At 34.0% G+C, this 20,430-nt stretch overlaps 1 protein-coding gene and 1 long non-coding RNA gene across 2 annotated transcripts in view; one reads left to right on the top strand and one right to left on the bottom strand.

Annotated features, from left to right (window-relative positions):
- The window catches only part of PHF14 (PHD finger protein 14), a 208,740-nt gene that overhangs the window by 5,064 nt on the left and 183,246 nt on the right, over positions 1-20,430 (bottom strand). The window lies entirely within an intron of this gene.
- The window catches only part of LOC122208180, a 37,346-nt gene continuing 35,742 nt past the window's right edge, over positions 18,827-20,430 (top strand). The window contains exon 1 of the long non-coding RNA XR_006197138.1: positions 18,827-18,948. This is a non-coding gene — a long non-coding RNA (uncharacterized LOC122208180). The remainder of the gene's footprint in view (positions 18,949-20,430) is intronic.

Below are 20,430 nucleotides of genomic sequence, written 5' to 3'. Positions count from 1 at the left end.
AACTGGAAAAATACTGATGATAATGAAAATGTTTTAGGCAAAATGAGCACGCTGCATGCTTCAGACTAAAATTAATTAGAGTTTTTAATGTTTTACAATTCCACCATAATTCTTTAAATGGTGCATTTCCTTCATAGTAATAAACACTTGGATCATTAAGTAAAGTGCAAGATGTGTGTGATGTGCTACATTTAACAACCTTTGGCTCTTTTTTCTGTACTTCTGCATTCACTTTTCCAATGCACTGAATAAGCAATTGAAGACCACAATTAAATTTCCTGACTTTGCATATTTGAGATTCTTATTTCATTTAATACAAAAGGTAATTAATCTACCATTTTATAACTGAATCCAACTTTAGTGGGCCATGATAGATACTGAAATGAACTTACAAGAAATGCTTAATTAAATATAGTGTAAAAAGCGTAAGATGGTTTTTTTTTTTCCTTATGACAGAAGTTGCATATTTAATTAGAAAGTCTAGGGCTATATTATAAAATTAAAGTAACTGGGGAGGTTCTTAGTAAACCTAGCTCAAATACTTACGTCTTGTAAGTAAATTTCTACCTTTTTTTCTACTTAGTGGTTCAGAAAAGAAATAACCAAGGAAATTTCCCTTAATTTAATATTATAAAATCATATCCTTTATTTTAATAGCAAGTAAAACAGATAAAAGGGCAGAAATGAATATCTGATTTCATGTATGAGAATACATGAACAATTCTGTTTCATTTGTTAAGCAATCACTTATCTCCGATTTGTGATTGTGGAGCAAATTTAATGGACTAGGTTTGCTTTTCTGAGTCTTTAGTTCGTCTTGTCATGTTTTACTTTGTGGTGGCTTTTGGTAGCATGGAAATGGGGAAGTTAGAAATAAAACACTGGGTTTTCCAGTGTTTCCCAGAGCCAGAAAGACCCTCAGGACTAGCACAACCATCTGGAGAGGGTATATTTATATTAAAGGAAATGAAGATCAGTGAGTGAAAGGTGAGAGTCAGGCAAAATAGCTAGCAGAAAGGAAAGAAAGGAAATGAATGACGGATGGTAAGTGTGAGCAAGAGTAGGCTCTTAATGAACATAAACCCTATTCTATAAGTTTATATCCTTATATCTTCCCATAAACATGAATAAAAAGCACAATTTCTGTAACATTAATGTTTAGATATTTCAGGTACATTTAAGATATGAACCTTCTAAGGCTAAAAATACCACTATCCTCTTCATATGGAGCTTATGGTCTTAAAGATTAGAAAAAATCTTCTTATAGAAGTCTAATATCTGAGAAATAAGCATAGAAGTATATGCTAGATTCTGCATGAGATGCCCCTACCTTGATAACTCACCTTCATTTGTAACATTTTTGCTTTAAAAGATATTTACTTGGTTTGAAATATTCAGTTTTGTAAGTTGGTATGCAGTCAGCACTGATTACAGAAAAACAAAACAAAAATATCTCAAATTCTTTAATGGTCCAACATAAATATATTTTCAAGTGAGGATAGCAAAAGTTTTATATGTTTTTTCATGTAGTACCTTATTTATGTTTTTATTTACTTATTAATTTTAATTAAGCGTGGTTGACATAATGTTATATTAGTTTCAGGTGTACAACATGCTGATTGACAACTATATATATATTACTCAGTGCTCACCACAGTAAGTATAGTTCCCATCTGTCACCATACAAAGTTACTAAAATATTGACTATATTCCCTATTCAGTACTTTTCATCCCCATGATTTATTTTATAACTAACTGAAACTTTGTATCTCTTTGTCCCCTTCACCTATGTTTCCATTCCCCACACCCCTCCCCTCTGGCACTTATGTTTATTCTATTCAGGAGTGTTTCTGCTTCACTGTTTTTAGCTCCACATATAAGTGATATCATACTGTATTTGTCTTTGTCTTACTTTACTCAGCATAATATTCTCTAGGTCCATCTATGCTGTTACATATTCTACCGTAATTTCTTTATCCACCACAATTTCTTTATGCATTCAGCTACCCACCGACACTTAGATTGCTTCCAAATCTTGGCTATGATAAATAATGCTGCAATAAACATAGGAGTACATGTATCTTTTGAATTACTATTGTTTTTTTCTTTGAGTAAATACCCACAAGTAAAATTACTGTGTTGTATGGTTTTTCTATTTTTAACTTTTGGAGGAAACTCCATGCTGTTTTCCATAGTGGCTGCACCAATTTACATTCCCACCAACAGTGTTTTAGGGTTCCTTTTTCTCCACATCCTTGCCAAATCTTGCTATTTCTTGTCTTTTTTTCCCCACTAGGTTATTTAGTTTTGAGAAGGAGTGCAAGTGGGGTAGTGGCAGAGAGAGAAGGAGATAGAGAATCCCAAACAGGCTCTGTGTTGTCAGCGCTAAGCCCAGCAAGAGGCTTGATCTCACGAATCATGAGATCATGACCTGAGCTGAAATCAAGAGTTGGTTGCTTAACCGAATGGGCCACCTAGGCACCCCATTTCTTGTCTTTTTGATACTAAGTGGTCTTTGTGGTTTTGATTTGCATTTCCCTGACGATCAGTGATGTTGAACATCTTTTCATGTATCTGTTGGCCATCTGTATACCTTCTTTGAAAAAAATGTCTCTTCAGATCCTCTGCCCATTTTTTTTTATTATATTTATCATTTTATTTTTTAATTTACATCCAAATTAGTTAGCAAATAATGCAACAATTATTTCAGGAGTAGGTTCCTTAGCCCCTTACCCATTTAGCCCATCCCTCCTCCCACAACCCCTCCGGTAACCCTCAGTTTGTTCTCCATATTTATGAGTCTCTTCTGTTTTGTCCCCCTCCCTGTTTTTATATTATTTTTGTTTCCCTTCCCTTGTGTTCATCTGTTTTGTCTCTTAAAGTCCTCATATGAGTGAAGTCATATGATTTTTGTCTTTCTCTGACTGACTTAATTTCACTTAGCATAATACCCTCTAGTTCCACTCATGTAGTTGCAAATGGCAAGATTTCATTTTTTTTTTTATTGCTGAGTAATACTCCATTGTGTATATAAGCCACATCTTCTTTATCCATTCATCCATCAATGGACATTTGTGCTCTTTCCATACTTTGGCTATTGTTGATAGTGTTGCTATAAACATGGGGGTGCATGGGTCCCTTCGAAACAGCACACCTGTATCCCTTGGATAAATACCTAGTAGTGCAATTGCTGGGCCATAGGGTAGTTTGATTTTTAATTTTTTGAGGAACCTCCAGACTGTTTTCCAGAGTGGCTGCACCAGCTTGCATTCCCACCAACAGTGTAAAAGAGATCCTCTTTCTCTGTATCCTCGCCAACATCTGTTGTTGCCTGAGTTGTTAATGTTAGCCATCCTGACAGGTGTAAGGTGGTATTTCATGGTGGTTTTGATTTTTATTTCCCTGATGATGAGTGATGTTGAGCATTTTTTCATGTGTTGGTTGGCCATCTGGATGTCTTCTTTGGAGAAGTGTCTATTCATGTCTTTTGCCCATTTCTTCACTAGATTATTTGTTTTTTGGGTGTTGAATTTGATAAGTTCTGTATAGATTCTGGATACTAACCCTTTATCTGATATGTCATTTGCAAATATCTTCTCCCATTCTGTCAGTTGCCTTTTGGTTTTGCTGATCGTTTCCTTTGCTGTGCAGAAGCTTTTAATTTTGATGAGGTCCCAGTAGTTCATTTTTGCTTTTGTTTCCCTTGCTACTGGAGATGTGTTGAGTAAGAAGTTGCCGCCACCAAGATCAAAGAGGTTTTTGCCTGCTTTCTCCTCGAGGATTTTGATGGCTTCCTCTCTTACATTTACGTCTTTCATCCATTTTGAGCTTATTTTTGGGTATGGTGTAAGAAAGTGGTCCAGGTTCATTCTTCTGCATGTCACTGTCCAGTTTTCCCAGCACCTCTTGCTGAAGACTGTCTTTATTCCACTGAATATACTTTCGTGCTTTGTCAAAGGTTAGTTGGCCATATGTTTCTGGGTCCATTTCTGGGTTCTCTATTCTGTTCCATTGATCTAAGTGTCTGTTCTTGTACCAGCACCATACTGTCTTGATGATTACAGCTTTGTAGTGTAGCTTGAGGTCTCGGATTGTGATGCCTCCTGCTTTGGTTTTCGTTTTCAAGATTGCTTTGGCTATTCGGGGTCTTTTCTGGTTCCGTACACATTTTAGAATTGTTTATTCTAGCTCTGTGAAGAATACTGGTGTTATTTTAATGGGTATTGCATTGAATAGGTAGATTGCTTTGGATAGTATCGACATTTTAACAATATTTGTTCTTCCTATCCAGGAGCATGGAATGTCTTTCCATTTTTTTGTGTCTTCTTCAATTTCTTTCATAAGCTTTCTATAGTTTTCAGTGTATAGCTTTTTCACCTCTTTGGTTAGATTTATTCCTAGGTATTTTATAGTTTTTGGTGCAATTGTAAATGAGATCAATTGCTTGATTTCTCTGTTGCTTCATTGTTGGTGTATAGGAATGCAACTGATTTCTGTGCATTGATTTTATATCCTGCAACTTTGCTGAATTCATGAATCAGTTCTAGCATTTTTTTAGTGGAATCTTTTGGGTTTTCCATGTAGAATATCACGTCATCTGTGAAGAGTGAAAGTTTGACCTCCTCCTGGCTGATTTGGATGCCTTTTCTTTCTTTGTGTTGTCTGACTGCAGAGGCTAATTAAGACTTCCAATACTATGTTGAATAACAGTGGCGAGAGTGTACATCCCTCTCCTGTTCCTGACCTTAGGGGGAAAGCTCTCAGTTTTTCCCCATTGAGGATGATATTAGCGTTGGGTCGTTCATATATGGCTTTTATAATCTCAAGGTATGATCCTTCTATCCCTCCCTTCTTGAAGGTTTTTATCAAGAAAGTATGCTGTCTTTTGTCAAATGCTTTCTCTGCATCTATTGATAGGATCGTATGGTTCTTGTCCTTTTCTTGCATTGATGTGATGAATCACGTTAATTGAGTGTGGATATTGAACCTGTCCTGCATCCCAGGTGTAAATCCCACTTGGTCGTGGTAAATAATTTTTTCAATGTATTGTTGAATCTGGCTGGCTAATATCTTGTTGAGGATTTTTGCATTCATGTTCATCAGGGAAATTGGTCTATAGTTCTCCTTTTTCATGGGGTCTCTGTCTGGTTTTGGAATCAAGGTAATGCTGACCTCATAGAAAGAGTTTGGAACTTTTCCTTCCATTTCTATATTTTGGAACAGCTTTAAGAGAACAGGTGTTAACTCTTCCTTAAATGTTTGGTAGAATTTCCCCTGGAAAGCCATCTGGCTCCGGACTTTTGTTTTTTGGCAGATTTTTGATTACTAATTTGATTTCTTTACTGGTTATGGGTCTGTTCAAATTTTCTGTTTCTTCCTGTTTCAGTTTTGGAAGTATGTATGTTTCTAGGAATTTGTCCATGTCTTCTAGATTGTCCATTTTATTGGTGTATAGTTGTTCATAATATCCTCTTATTATTGTTTTTGTTTCTGCTGTGTTGATTGTAATCTCTCCTCTTTCATTCTTGATTTTTATTTTTTTATCGTTTTTTTTTTTTTTTTTTTTTTTTTTTTTGAGACAGGGAGAGACAGAGCATGAACAGGGGAGGGTCAGAGAGAGGGAGACACAGAATTTGAAACAGGCTCCAGGCTCTGAACTGTCAGCACAGAGCCCGACGCGGGGTTCCAACTCACGGACCGCGAGATCATGACCTGAGCCGAAGTCGGCCACTTAACCGACTGAGCCACCCAGGCGCCCCTTGTTCTTGATTTTATTATGTGGGTCCTTTCCTTTTTCTTTTTGATCAAAGTGGCTAGTTGTTTATCAATTCTGTTAATTCTTTCAAAGAACCAGCTTCTGGTTTCATTGATCTGTTCTACTGTTTCTTGTTATTGTTGTTGTTGATAGCATTAATTTCTGCTCTAATCTTTATTACTTCCTGTCTTCTGCTGATTTTTGGTTTTATTTGCTTTTATTTTCCAGCTCTTTAAGGGGTAAGGTTAAGTTGTGTATCTGAGGTCTTTGTTCCTTCTTTAGGAAGGCCTAGATTGCTACAGACTTTCATCTTATGACCGCCTTTGCTGCGTCCCAGAGGTTTTGAGCTGTGGTGTTATTTTCATTGGTTTCCATGTACTTTTTAATTTCCTCTTTAACTTCTTGGTTAGCCTATTAATTCTTTAGTAGGATGTTCTTCAGTCTCCAAGTATTTGTTACCTTCCCAAATTTTTTCTTGTGGTTGATTTTGAGTTTCATAGCGTTGTGGTCTGAAAATATGCACAGTATGATCTCGATCTTTTTGTAGTTGTTGAGGGCTGATTTGTGTCCCAGTATGTGGCCTATTGTGGAGAACATTCCATGTGCACTGGAGAAGAATGTGTGTACTGCTGCTTTAGGATGAAATGTTCTGAATATATCTGTTAAGTCCATCTGGTCCAGTGTGTCATTCAAAGCCATTGTTTCCTTGTTGATTTTTTGATTACATGATCTGTCCATTGCTGTGAGCAGGGTGTTGAAGTCTGGTATTACTATCGATGAGTTTCTTTATGTTTGTGATTAATTGATTTATATGTTGGGTGCTTCCACAATTGGTGCATAAATGTTTACAAATGTTAGGTCTTCTTGATGGATAGACCCCTGAATTATGATATAATGCCCTTCTCCATCTCTTGATACAGTCTTTATTTTAAAGTCTTGATTGTCTGATACAAGTATGGCTACTCTGGCTTTCTTTTGTTGACCATTAGCATGATAGATGGTTCTCTATCCCCTTACTTTCAATCTGAAGGTGTCTTTAGGTCTAAAGTGGGTCTCTTGTAAACAACATATAGATGGATCTTGTTTTCTTATCCATTCTGCTACCCTATGTCTTTTGATTGGAGCATTGAGTCCATTGACGTTTAGAGTGAGTACTGAAAGAGGAATTTCTTGCCATTATGTTGCTTGTAGAGTTGGAGTTTCTGGTGGTGTTCTTTGGTTCTTTCTAAACTTTGTTGCTTTTGGCCTTTCTCTCCTCTCTCTCTCTCTCTTTCTTTTTATTTTCATCTTTTCTCCCCTCACAGAGTCCCCCTTAAAATTTCTTGCAGGGCTGGTTTAGTGGTCACAAACTCCTTTAATTTTTGTTTGTCTGGGAAACTTTTTATCTCTCTTTCTGTTTTGAATGACAGCCTTGCTGGGTAGAGAATTCTTGGCCGCATATTTTTCTGATTCAGCACATTAAATATATCCTGCCACTCCTTTCTGACCTGCCAAGTTTTTGTGGATAGCTCTGCTGGGAACCTGATCTGTCTTCCCTTGTAGGTTAAGGACTTTTTTTCCCTTGCTGCTTTCATGATTCTTTCCTTGCCTGAGTATTTTGTGAATTTGACTATGATATGCGTTGTTTGATGGTCGTTTTTTTGTTGAATTTAATGGGAGTCCTCTATGCTTCCTGGATTTTGATGTCTGTGTCTTTCCCCCGGTTAGGAAAGTTTTCCGCTATGATTGGCTCATATAACCCTTCTACCCCTATTTCTCCCTCTTCTGGCACCCATATGATTCTGATGTTGTTCCTTTTTAATGAGTCACAAATCATCTATTCACTAAATGTAACATTTCAAAAATCTCAAATGTGCTAATATTTAGAGACAGTACATATAAACTTCTACTTTCCCTACAGACACTCAAGGAGAAGAAATATTTCTAAATTTATGCTGTTTTATTTTTTTACCCTAAATATACACATACAGGTTTAAATTCCCAGGGGTTTAAAAAAATTCTACCAAATTAAAATGAAGTAAAAATAAGGTCTAAAAGTGTCTGAAATATGCAAGATATGAGATAGGGCGATCACCAAAGTATAGTACTCAAAAGACTTCCAAGTTGGATTTCAAAAATCAGAGATTGGCTCATTAAAGTTTTCAGATATATATACACTGTTTACTATGACTAGAATTTATTGAGCAATAACAGTTATAAAAGCTGGAAAATACTTGTATGTAGCATATTTATTTATTCATTAACATAAGCAATAACCATGATATTGGGATTGGCCACTAGAAGACTACCATCTTTTTCTTAAATTTTTTTTTAACATTTATTCATTTTTGAGATACAGAGAGAGAGAGGGAGACACAGAATCTGAAGAAGGCTCCAGGCTCTGAGCTATCAGCACAGAGCCTGACAGACAGCAAAACATTACCTGAGCTGAGGTCAGATGCTTAACCAGTTGAGCCACCCAGGCACCCCAAGAGTGCCATCGTTAGTAGGATGTGACAACATTTTGTTTATACTTCAAAATACAACAAGGAGTTTGATGCAGCACAGATTAAAAAGACACTATATATTTTAAAAGAAAATTTTTTTTTTTTTGCTTAGTAAGGCCCTAAGTTTAATTTTTACCAAAATTAACTTCTATACTGCCGTTAGAAAAATCATAATCTTTGGCCATTTTAACTGAAACCACAATTTAAAAAAAAAGAGAAAGATAAAATACATTTTATATTTCCTTTGCTGAGTTTTGATATTCTAAATAAAGGATAGTTATAGCTCATATGTGTCAAATTACTGTCAAAGAAACAAACAGAATTTACATAAATGGTAATGGTACATTCAACCTTAATATTACTTTAGAGAATGGGTAGAAGACACTCAACAAGTAAAAAATACCATAAACTCCCTTAATGAAAATTATATTAACTTTTTTTACATAACTTGACTTCACTGAATGAAACTTATCAAAGTGAAAACCAGAATTTGTATTAAGATAAAAAGCTGACAGAATATTTCAGTAATTAAAATTCTTCTATTGTTATGGTTTCTGAGGCCAGATAAACTGTAAATGTTTTAAACTGACAAATTTCAGACTAAGAAATAACTTCAAATATACGTAATAAAATATCTAGATAGATTTTCATTAGGAACTTATAAACTGTCTCAATTTAAGTTATTTTCAATATATAATGCCCTTTTTAAGCAGGAAGTTGTCAACGTATTTATCTCCAAAGCCACATCAAAATCAAAGAAGGACTTGAGGCTAATTTGCAAACAACTAGGATATGTATGGAACATCTCTTAACTCGCTTACAGTTCTCAGAGTAATTAAGTCACAGAATATTAAAGTTGAAAGATTCCTATCAGATCTTATCTAATCCCACACATTATATATGAAAATACTGAGGACTAAATAGACAAAAATACGAAACCACTTTCTTTACTAGGTTATCTAGGGACATAAAACAACTCCCCAAACTGTCTTCCAAACTCAAATGATTTAAAACTATACTGCTAAAAGAAAAATGATAACTTTACAGTGGAGAAACCTGACAAACACTAACTTAACTTGACTGAGCACGGTTAACATAACTAGTAATACATATTGACATGCTATTTCCCCTCATATGATGTACTGAGAAGGGACATCACCTCTAGTCTGTGGTAGCCTCAATCTAAGCATGAGGAAATACCAGACAAACCCAAATTGAAGGATAGTCTATAAAATAAATGAATAATACTCTTCAAAAGTGTCAAGGTTTGAAAGGCAAGAAAAGGGTGATAATTGCCACCATCCAGAATACCCATGAATGGGGATTCTGGGCCAGAAAAAGGACATTAGTGACAAAACCGGTAAAATTCAAACAAATTCTATAGTTTACTTAAAAGTATTACAATATTAAGATTTGCGTTTGATCATTGTTCTGTGTTTATATCAGATGTTAACATAAGGAGAAGGTGGGTACTCTCCATAAAATTTTTGCAACTCTTAAAATCTAAACTTGTCTCAACACAAAAAGTAAAAACAGACAAGCAAATAAAAAAAATCTTTGTTAGGATGATTTAGAAATAAATATGCTTTGGTTTTAAATACTATAAAGTTTCTCACCAAAGTAGTATGCAGAGGTAATCAGAGTTATACATAAAGAGGTTTTGGCATTTCCATAATATGAACAACTCATTACAGACTCTATAAAGTAGTGCCTTTAGTAAAAAAATGCTACTAAAATCATACAGTCATTCAGTGATGTTTCACACGTGAAGTTCACTGTCATGTTTTTCTGATTCATGAAGTTTAACAACCATTAGAACAATATTCAACTGTAATACAGTAAAATATATGATTTGTTTTTATTATTTCATTTGGTCGTATTTTGGGTAGTAGATGTTCTTATTAATACTAACATGTTATTTTCATACCTTTAATCAGTGCCTTCAAAAATGATGTCTGACTGTTATCTAGAGGAAAAGAGGTATTCTTGCTTAACAAAGAAAATTTCTCCAAAGAAGTTACCATTTGACCTAAGACTGACTTAATAGGGTACAGATGTCAAACCAAAGCAAAAATGTTAGTAAGTCAAAACCTAAAGATCAATCAATTGATCTATTCATTTTTGGTAACCCAATGACAGACCTGATTGTATTGATCAAATAATCTTTACATTTTAGAAGAGTCTGGAATATAGTTTGTTCATTGACTCATATTAAACATTATCTTACAGAGAGGGAGGCAAACCATAAGAGACTCTTAAACACAGAGAACAGACAGGGTTGCTGGAGGAGGGGGTAGGAGTGGGGAATGGACTGGATGGGTGATGGGCACTGAGGAGGGCATTTGTTGGGATGAGCACTGGGTGTGTATGTAAGTGATGAATCATTGGGTTCTACCCCCCACAATCAAAACTACACTGTATATTAACTAACTTCAGTTTAATAAACCTAAAACAAAAACATTATCTTATAAAGATGGTTTTAACTCTTGAAGTAAATTATATTCCTAGAATAAATTCTATTCCTAGAATCTTCTTCCCTTTTTACTCTTACAAAAATTTAATGAGGGGGGCCTGGGTGGCTCAGTTGGTTGAGTGTCCGACTCTTGATTTTGGCTTAGGAAGTGATCTCATCGTTCTTAGGAATGAACTCCATGTCAGGCTCTCTGCTGTCATAGAGCCTGCTTGGGATTCTCTCTCTCCCTACCTTGCTTGTATGTGTGCACGTGTACTCTGTCTCAAAATAAACAAATAAACGTAAAAAAATTTAATGAACAGTGACTGTGAGTTGGACATTAGGCAAGGTATTGGAAATAACAAAGATGGATAAAAGTTCTTGCTGCCTAGAGCAGTCCATGTTCCAATTTGGTAGACAGGCATGCATATAATTACAATGCAATGGAGAAAGTACATCAGGCATATAAATGTGAAGAGAAGAAAACTGACCATGATAATACATAGAAGAGTTTGCCTTTTTTTAATGATTAATATTCTAGAGAGGTGGGCTATGTCATCAAAATAACAAACCTTTCCTCATGCCCAAAGATTAGTATTGTGAATCTTTAAAACAAATACTTCTCACTGTAACTTACACTATCCTTGTATTAAGGTAAATTCAACATCAAGGGCATCTTTCAGAAATAAAACTATGTTTAGAAAGTGAATCTTAAAAACTTTACTCCCAAGTGAACAGATTAAGTTGCTTCAAATATCTCTATTTCAAGTTGAATACTATTTTCCCCAGAGTGAACCCATTAGTCTTCATAGTTTTATTGGAAATTAACAGCTCATTAGATGTCCAGTAACACATCTTCTATGGCACATTAATTTTTCATGGATTAAAAACTGATTTTGCTTCAAGAAAAATTAAAAATATTATTTTAGAAAATTCCACACACAAAAATGCTCTAACAGTGGTTTTTCACAGTCAGTGTCAAAATTAACAGCCACATTTCCATATCTAGAACTTGTAGATTACTGCTTAGCCACTGTTTTGCTTATTTTAAGAAAAAGATTTCTAGACAAATGGCACCTTTTACTCTGATTTTGTATGCTTAGTTTACTTCTGTCATAAAGGTGTCAGTCAGTGAGGAGTCCTCTGACTTTATGCACGAAACTTGCTATTCCTCAGCACTCAGATTGTTCTCCATAACATGTATTACAATGAAAGGATCATTTACTTATTTACATATCATGTGTCTTCTTTCACTAGGCTGTAAGCTCCATGATAGAAGATTTTTCCCTGTCTTGCTTATTACCACAGTATCCTAAGGAATTAGTGCTATTCCTATCCTACTTTGGCTTCTTAATGAATATTTCTTGACTACATGAATAAATTTACTACTATACAGATGCACAGGAAACAAATAAATAATACTTTTGACTTTTTGTATACATATCAAATACCAAGTATTTACATACATTATATGTAATCTTCACAAATGCCAGGAAAGAATAAGTATTTTTAATATTTTCATTCCCATTTCTCATTGAGAAAATTGAGGATTGGAGACATTAAGGAACGGCTCTTAGTCACACACTTAAAAATATGACAACCTAGGATTCAAATTCAGCTCTGACTCCAAAGAGTCCTCTTTCCATATACCAAAGGGACAATTACAATTGCCTGTGATCAATACATTTTAAAAGCATCCCATACATTCTGAAAAATAACTCAATTTTGCTCACTGGCTACTGACCACATTAATTATTCAGTTTAACAAAAAGATTCTAAGTCTATCTCACAGAAGTGACTGAAAAACAACCTTTAAATCCAAAACAGTTCTACAATTCTGCTCCCTAAAGATAATCTGTGGAAATCTTGATAAACATACTGATTGCCTTTTCACTTTTTCAAATATTATGACAGTATTTAGGATTTGTTGTATGATATTTCCTAAATCTCATGAGGAAATAGAAATAGTTGAGGACAAAAAGGGTATTGGTAAAATGTCACAAGAATCAATTTTTGAGCAACACACAATTCTGCACTACTTTGGGATGACTGCTCTTATGTCTTCAAATAAACTCATGTAAAGATAATTTATTATCAAGGTCCATGGCTTTCTCAATTTTTTACTAATTACTAACACAAAAGCTTACTTTTTGAGAAAATAAAAATAGCCTCTATTTGTAAGAAGAATCATAAGCCTCTAGAGGTAGGACTCCTCTGGGCTCTTGGGAATGCTGAGAGTTCAAACTCAAGGGTCTCAAAAGAAAATCCGAGTACAATATTAAATTGACTCTGACAAAACCCAATGATTAATGAAAAATGAAGTTATACAGTTGAAAATATAAAAATGACAAAAGTTAATGATCTCATAGCCACATTATGTGGCAGTCATACTGTTCAATCAAAAATCCATTAAACATTTAAAAGTTCTAATTTTCATAATACAGATGGTTCAGTAATTACCCAGGGAATTTAAATTTATAATTATCCGTTGCAATGAGAGGGTTTTTAAAGAATTATTTTATTTTGCTTATTTTAAAATTACTGTATTTTATCACAGACAGAAAACACATAAATAGAATGCAGCTCCTTTTTTCCCCATTTTCTTTTAAAATAGAAAATAAAGTATATGGTCTGTAATTCACCACAGATTGAAATGTTTTATTGATAAATTCAATTTCAAAAGAATTATAAAACAGGAATATAACTGAGTAATAGTAGGCATTTGAAACTGTGACACCATTGTGTCCCATCTGACTGTAGGTAGCCTGAAGCAGGGCTTGATTCTGCTGATACAAAGGTAGTAAACCCCAAAATTAATTTGTGTTACATGTTTCACATCACAAGCAGCACAATAATATGTAATATTATGTTGACTTCTGAAAAGCCATATGGAAAACTTGGTAACATTGTTTTTTTAGAAAAATTGTAGGCTTCTAATATACAAAATAAATCTACATGACTTATTTAAACTAAGCTTTACTTAAAATAAAAAGTTAATGATGTGTTTCCTTCTTTCTTTCCTTTAGTTTTTCATTCAGTAATTATTTAATGAATACCTATTACATGCAATATGTTCAGGGTAGAGAGGACAGCAAACACAGCTGATCCCGGTGATCAGGAAATTTATACACTTGAAAGGTAAAGTGTCTTCAATTCAGACCTATGTTCTTTATACCAGACACCTCCAGGTTTCTTCAGGGTATCAAATTATTTTTGTTATAAATGTTGCAAACATAACAGTAATCATAACCGTAACTTATAACACTTAACCTTTCAGTATTCCTTCTCCATCCTTTTCCCCTTTCTTTCCAATACATTGAGTTGGATATTACTTATTCCCTGGTATGTTTTTATATTTTAACATTTTATATGAATGGCATCATATTATATATCTTCTACAGTTTGCAGTTTCTTTTCTTTTTTTTAATTTTATTTAAACCCAAGTTTGTTAACATATAGTGTAATAATGGTTTCAGGAGTAGAATTTAGGGATTTGTCACTTACATATAACACCCAGTGCTCAACACAAGTGCCCTCCTTAATACCCATCGCCCATTTAGCCCATCCCCCACACACACCCCCCCCCGGCCCCAGCAACCCTTAGTTTGTTCTCTATATTAAGACTCTTATGGTTTGCCTCCCTGCAGTTTGTTTTCAACATTACATTTTATCAATTTATTTACATTAAACTTTCTTAATATAAATGTTTTTAACTCAAACACTAACTTCATACACTTGAAACATTCCAACTAAGGTCAAGGTGATAACACGCATACCACTATTATTTAATCTTGTTTTGGAGATATTAGCCAACACTATTAGACAAGAGAAAGACAAAGTATAAAGTTGTAAAAGAGGAAGTAAAACCAACCGTATTTGTGTATACCTAGAAATGTCCAGGGAATCAACTGAAACACCCTTACAAACAATAAGAGAATACAGTGAGGACCTCTATTGATAATATGAGGAAAATCAACAATAGGTTAAAAAAAACCCAACAGATTATTCAAGACAACTCTAAATTCTATATCTGCGTTCTTCTAGTTACATCCCTAAATTTCGAGAGGAGAGTGATCAAAACAAGAAAACTGTCCACTATGTGTATTTCCAAGAGGAAATCGATACATAAGCAAGTCACATTTAGAGATAAATCAGGTATGGAGATAAGTTACAACAGATTTCTATGTTTGTTTTTTTTTTCAGAGCACTCTTCTCTACTAAGAGCTGTTAAGATTTTAGAGATAGGAGGTACCTTACTTAGAGGATGGATCATTTGATCTATTCTTTTTTATAATGCTGATAGAAAAGCCATTCTTAGAGTACATAATTGACTTCCCCAGGGTCCCATAGCTAATTAATAGTAAAGTTGGATTCAGAATTCATGTCTCCTAGGTTGCTGTCTGGAACTGTCTTTCATGATGGATTAATATTGACCGTAATGAAGCAATATGATTTTAAATCAATTGTTGGCAAAAATAGAGATTATACAAAAACACAACAAAAAATGTTGGTGACATTGTGTGTGTGTGTGTACACATAATCCATGGGTTGAATTTATCTTACACTGAAAAACAAGTATGTGATGTTCTTCCCCAAAACATCTACATGAGTACATGTCTAGGCTTTGGTGTCAGACAAACCTATTTGAATCCTGCTTTGGAACTTACTGTTGATGTGACCTTGGGAAAGGCACATGACCTCTTAGTTTTGGCTTCCTTATCTGTAAAATGTAAAAAAATAAAAACCTAGCCTCAAAACCTAACCAGAACAAAAATTATAAGTTTTGTAGGGGGGCCTGGGTGGCTCAGTTAATTAAGCATCCAACTCTTGGTTTTGGCTCAGGTCATGATATCACAGGTTCATAAGTTTGAGCCCCACATTGGGCTCAGTGCTGACAGAGCAGAGCCTGCTTGGGATTCTCTCTCTATCCCCCTCCCCTGCTTGTGCTCTCTCAAAATAAATACTTAAAAAGGGTAAGTTTTGCTTTCTTTTCTATCTACAATCCTAATTTTTCAATACAAATGATAATTGTTAAGAATTAAATTTACAATATAGAATGTTTTCTATTTGTTGGTTATCTACGAATATGTATCTATTATGTGCCAGCTTCTGTTCTAGGAGATGGAGAAACAGCATTACTGTCCTCATGGATCTTAAATTCCAACAGGGAAAGACATAATAATCTGCTAACAAGTTTCAAATTTTGATGTAGCAGAAAGAACACAGGAAAGGGATACAAACTGTGGGAGCACACCTTTTCTTAGACAAAGTAATCAGGAAAATACCTCTACTAAAGAGGTGACATTCAGGCTGAGACCTGAATGATATGAAGGAGCCACTCATATACTAATCTGTGAGAAGATGATGTCCAGACCTACGGAAGACGGGCAAGGACTTTAGAGTACAAATGAGTTCAGCATGCACATGCACCAGAAAAGTCAGCATATTTGGCACGATATTAAATGTTAGGTACAACTATGTGGGCCATATTGGATATTCTATTTGCAATGAGAAGCCATTGGAGGGTTTAAAAATTTAAGTAATATGATTTGATTTTGAATTTGATGCTTGTTTTGGTTGCAATTTAGAGAAAATAGAGGATAGGTAAGAATGAAAATAGGGACATAGGGCAAAAGGCTACTGCAATAGTCCGTATCAGGAATGAGAGTGTCTTAAAGTATTGTAGTAGTAGTAGGAGTAGAAAGTATAATATGGTTCAGAGTATGTTATAGTTTAGAGTAAGGGCAGGCTGATAGGTAGATATGGAAATTAACAACAACAACAAAAAAGTAATTAGGAATGATTCCTCTGTTGTTGGCACCCAAAAATGGATAAGTTGGTAAAGACTATGGGAAACATAGTTGTGATGGGAGTGATGAAGAATGAGGAAATAAGAATTCTATTTTGGCAGTTTTGAGCTTAAGACAGTCTTTAGATATTCAATGCCAATGTCAGCAAATATTTGGGCAGATGAATTTAGATCTTGGAAGAAGAATTAAGGGCTGGTATTAGAAGTTTTGAAGTCCTCAACGTATAGTTATTATAAGACTATTTGCAATCATCTAGGGAACAATACGTAAATAGAGAAGAAAAAGGCCCCAAGGACCAATAAGCCATGTTAATACAACTTAGGTAGAGGTGAAGAATTTAGCTAACAGGACTGAGGAGTTGCCAGTTTTGTATGAAGAAAATTAGGGGACAATATGGGCCACAGAAACCAAGATAAGAACATTTTCAAGAAAGAGGAAATGGCCAATTGATTGCCAAAAGATATTAAGAAGTCAGATAAGATTCAAGCAGAGGCATGACTACTTTGACAAGAAAGACACTGTAAGTGACCTTACAAGAATCATTTCAGTAGAATGGTAGAGATCAAAGCCCAGTTGAAATAATTTAAAGAGGGGCCAGGACATGTCATTTTGCATTTCATCCTTCTTGTTTAATTTTAAGACTGGAGCTATAGCAGCAATCTTTGAACCATGGTAGAAAGACCAAAAGACTCATGGTAAAATTACTCCTGATAGCTTGGGCTTCTAGCAATACTATTTCTGGGCTTTTAGTCAAGCGTTATATTTTATATCTTCCATATATTAATCAAACCTTTCCTGCAGCATAAAAATCTACCTCCTCTATAAACAATATATGGTATATATATCTCTGCCCTGGTCCCCTAGACTTTCAGCTTGAATAAGAAACAAAAAACAAAAAACAAAACAAAAACCAAAACTGCAGCACTGGTTTGCAGAGTCCACTGCATTTACTGTCCATAAGAACATCTTTCACCATCTCCTTTTAAGTCTGTATGTCCTAGTCTCAAAATGACCATATGAAGCTGAATATATGTATGAAAGGGAAACTTTCACAAAGCAGAGATCTAGAACTCCTTTAAAAAAATATGCATATATGTTGCTTTATACACCCAACCATAAACAGTCATTTCAGAATGATTTTCTCAACTTCAGTTTAGTGTTCTGAGAATTGACACTACATGACTGTAATCAGGAGGTAGTAACTGGAGAAAGGATGAGGTCAAAGTTAGGGTCTCTGAAAGACTGGGAGATATTAAAACATGTTTGTCAAAGAAAATTTAAACAAATGAAGAGATTCTTTTTCAAGGAACTAAAATATTTTCTATCTGATATTTCTCTGGCATTAGTGTCTCAAATGAAGTTTTTGATTATAACAAAATTTTCTTTCAAAATTAATTTTATAATATTTAAATAAATATAGGAATCCTCATGTTTTCATTATAAAGCACTAGAAACTGTCATAAAACATACTGTCCTAAGTCTAGATTTTCCAATAAAACATTTTAAGATAATAGAATTAATTTAATACAGTTAATTAATGATGAAGAATTTAGGCTCAACATATTCAAGAGCTTATTTGCCACTATTAAAATTTTTAAATATGAAATATGATTTTATATTTTCCTAAATTTGCTAATATAACCAGTTTAAAATATGGCAATGTAAAACATACAGAATAGAATAAAAATAGAAAACCAAAAACTTAAAAGGTTTATAACATTATATGACAATAATTTACTGTTTTTAATCAAATAGGATTATAGTACTGTTCATATATCTAATACATGTTATTTTTTCAAATTCATTAGCGTATTTCATAATGGTAAAAACAAAGCATGTAATTATTAGAAAAACTGTCTTTAAATAGTTTGATTAAATTAAGTATATTGCTATAAAATATTATTGCAAAATTGATATGTAACTGTGCTAATTGCTTTAAGACAATAGCAGTGTTAAAGCTGGATAAAATACTTCCATAAATTATAACAAGTGAATCAGCAACTTTATATTATCATAAGAATAATTTGGAAATGTTAAATTCTTTTCTGCCCATAATGAAATTGCCTAAGAGACATTTTGGAGATTTGCTCATTTTCAGTCTATTTAAGTTTATAGCAGTAATAATGATACCATAGTGGTTCTTAAAATAATGTGAATTTTTCAGATATGAAGGTTTATGCACACAAGAACTTTTATTTTCTTCTAGATCCTCAGTGAAACAGCCAGTGGAAATTTTAAAATATAAGAGAGAGGGAGAGAAAGAGGGAAAGAAGAAGTGAGAACATATACCTACAGAGAGAGAGCGAGAGAGAGAAGTAGAGAGAGGGAGAGGGAGAGAGGGAAAGAACAAGTGAGAACATATGCCTATTATGATACTGGCATCACAGAACACTCCTACCACATTCTAAAAATATCAAGAATATTTGCTGGGACCCAACAAACCAGGTTAGTTCTCTTGCTACTGGCTTTAACAGTATCTTTAGTTATTTTTCCATAGCTTCCTTCTCATTTGTCTATATTCTCTGATAGACTATAAGCAAGCATCAAGAAGACAGGAGCTGTATCCTGTCATGGATGCCATGGTACTAAGCAACTATTACGGGGCCTTATACTTATAAAATGCTCAGTAAATATTTGTTAAATGAAGGCAAGATAAAAAGGTAGAAAGAGATACACTAATATCCTAACAGTGGTTACCTGAGAGGTAGGTTAGGAGTTTTGTTTTCTTTATTCTTTTTTTTTTTTTTTTTGCATTTTTTGAATGATCTTAGTAAACATATATTACTTGTATAATAAGAATATAATAATACATTTAAAAATGCAGCTATTAAAGTAATCTGTCACTTAATTCCTTACTAAACATACCACAGATAAATAGTAATATGAAAAAAAGTAGTAATTAAAATGATGCATAGTTATTTATAAAAAATTATGCTAAATGAAGCTTATGTATTTTATTTATTTACAAATTACTGTAGTATACCATCTTCAAAAATTAATTAAGGGCATATTAATTAGTATAGAGACTATTGTTCAATAAAATTTTATTTTTCATTGTTGGAGAAGTGAAGAAATGTAAAGTAAATCTGGATTCTCAAAGCCTGTCAAATATTTCTAACATACGTAAAGTCTTTTATACTTCTAATTTTTTAAAAAGTTTATTTGAGAGAGAGCGAGCAAACGAACAGGGCAGAGAGAGAGGGAATCCCAAGCAGGCTCTTCCCTGTCAGCGCAGAGACCCATGTGGAGCTTGAATCTGGGAACTGTCAGGTCACGACCTGAGCTGAAATTAAGAGTTGGAGCCCAACACCCTGAGCGACCCAGGTGCCCCTATTTCTAATTTTTAAGTAATGCAACCAAGTAGTGTATAGCTTGTTCCTATCCTAGACAAATACTTAACTACAAAAAGATGAAGCAGTAAATTACAGGGCTACATTTTGTACGAGCAGAAAATACTAGATTTTTCAAACTGGTAACTTTTATGACATTAGCCAACTAGCCATTAAATCATTAATGTCATTTTAATACTGTATGTTTATATAGGATAATGATTTGACTTTGAGAACTTAAAGTATTGTGCTATTAACATAAGAACTACTTTTTTTTTGCATTGTTTTTTGGTGGTTTTGTATAGTGAACATGTGACTAAAAGAAAATCTTACTATTTTTCCCCCTATCAAACATAGTAAGATTTTCTTTAAGCTAGATTTGTGATAATGATAGGTTAAACTTGTCATACTATTTTTAATAAAATACAGCATCCTTACTTTAATATATGGAAGATACATTTTCAAGAAGGAAAATGCTGATGTTATCTTGGTTATAAGCTGGCTGCTGAAATGATTTAGATAGTTTTCTCTTCCATACAATATCAGTGTAAGGCCTTTCTTTTCAATGAGTTATAGTGGATAGTTCAAACCTATTTTA

Source organism: Panthera leo, chromosome A2, assembly GCF_018350215.1.
Source record: "Panthera leo isolate Ple1 chromosome A2, P.leo_Ple1_pat1.1, whole genome shotgun sequence".
In the NCBI taxonomy this organism is placed as follows: domain Eukaryota; kingdom Metazoa; phylum Chordata; class Mammalia; order Carnivora; family Felidae; genus Panthera; species Panthera leo.
The sequence above is the reverse complement of the archived record's forward strand: the minus strand, read 5'-3'. Positions and strand labels throughout refer to the sequence as shown.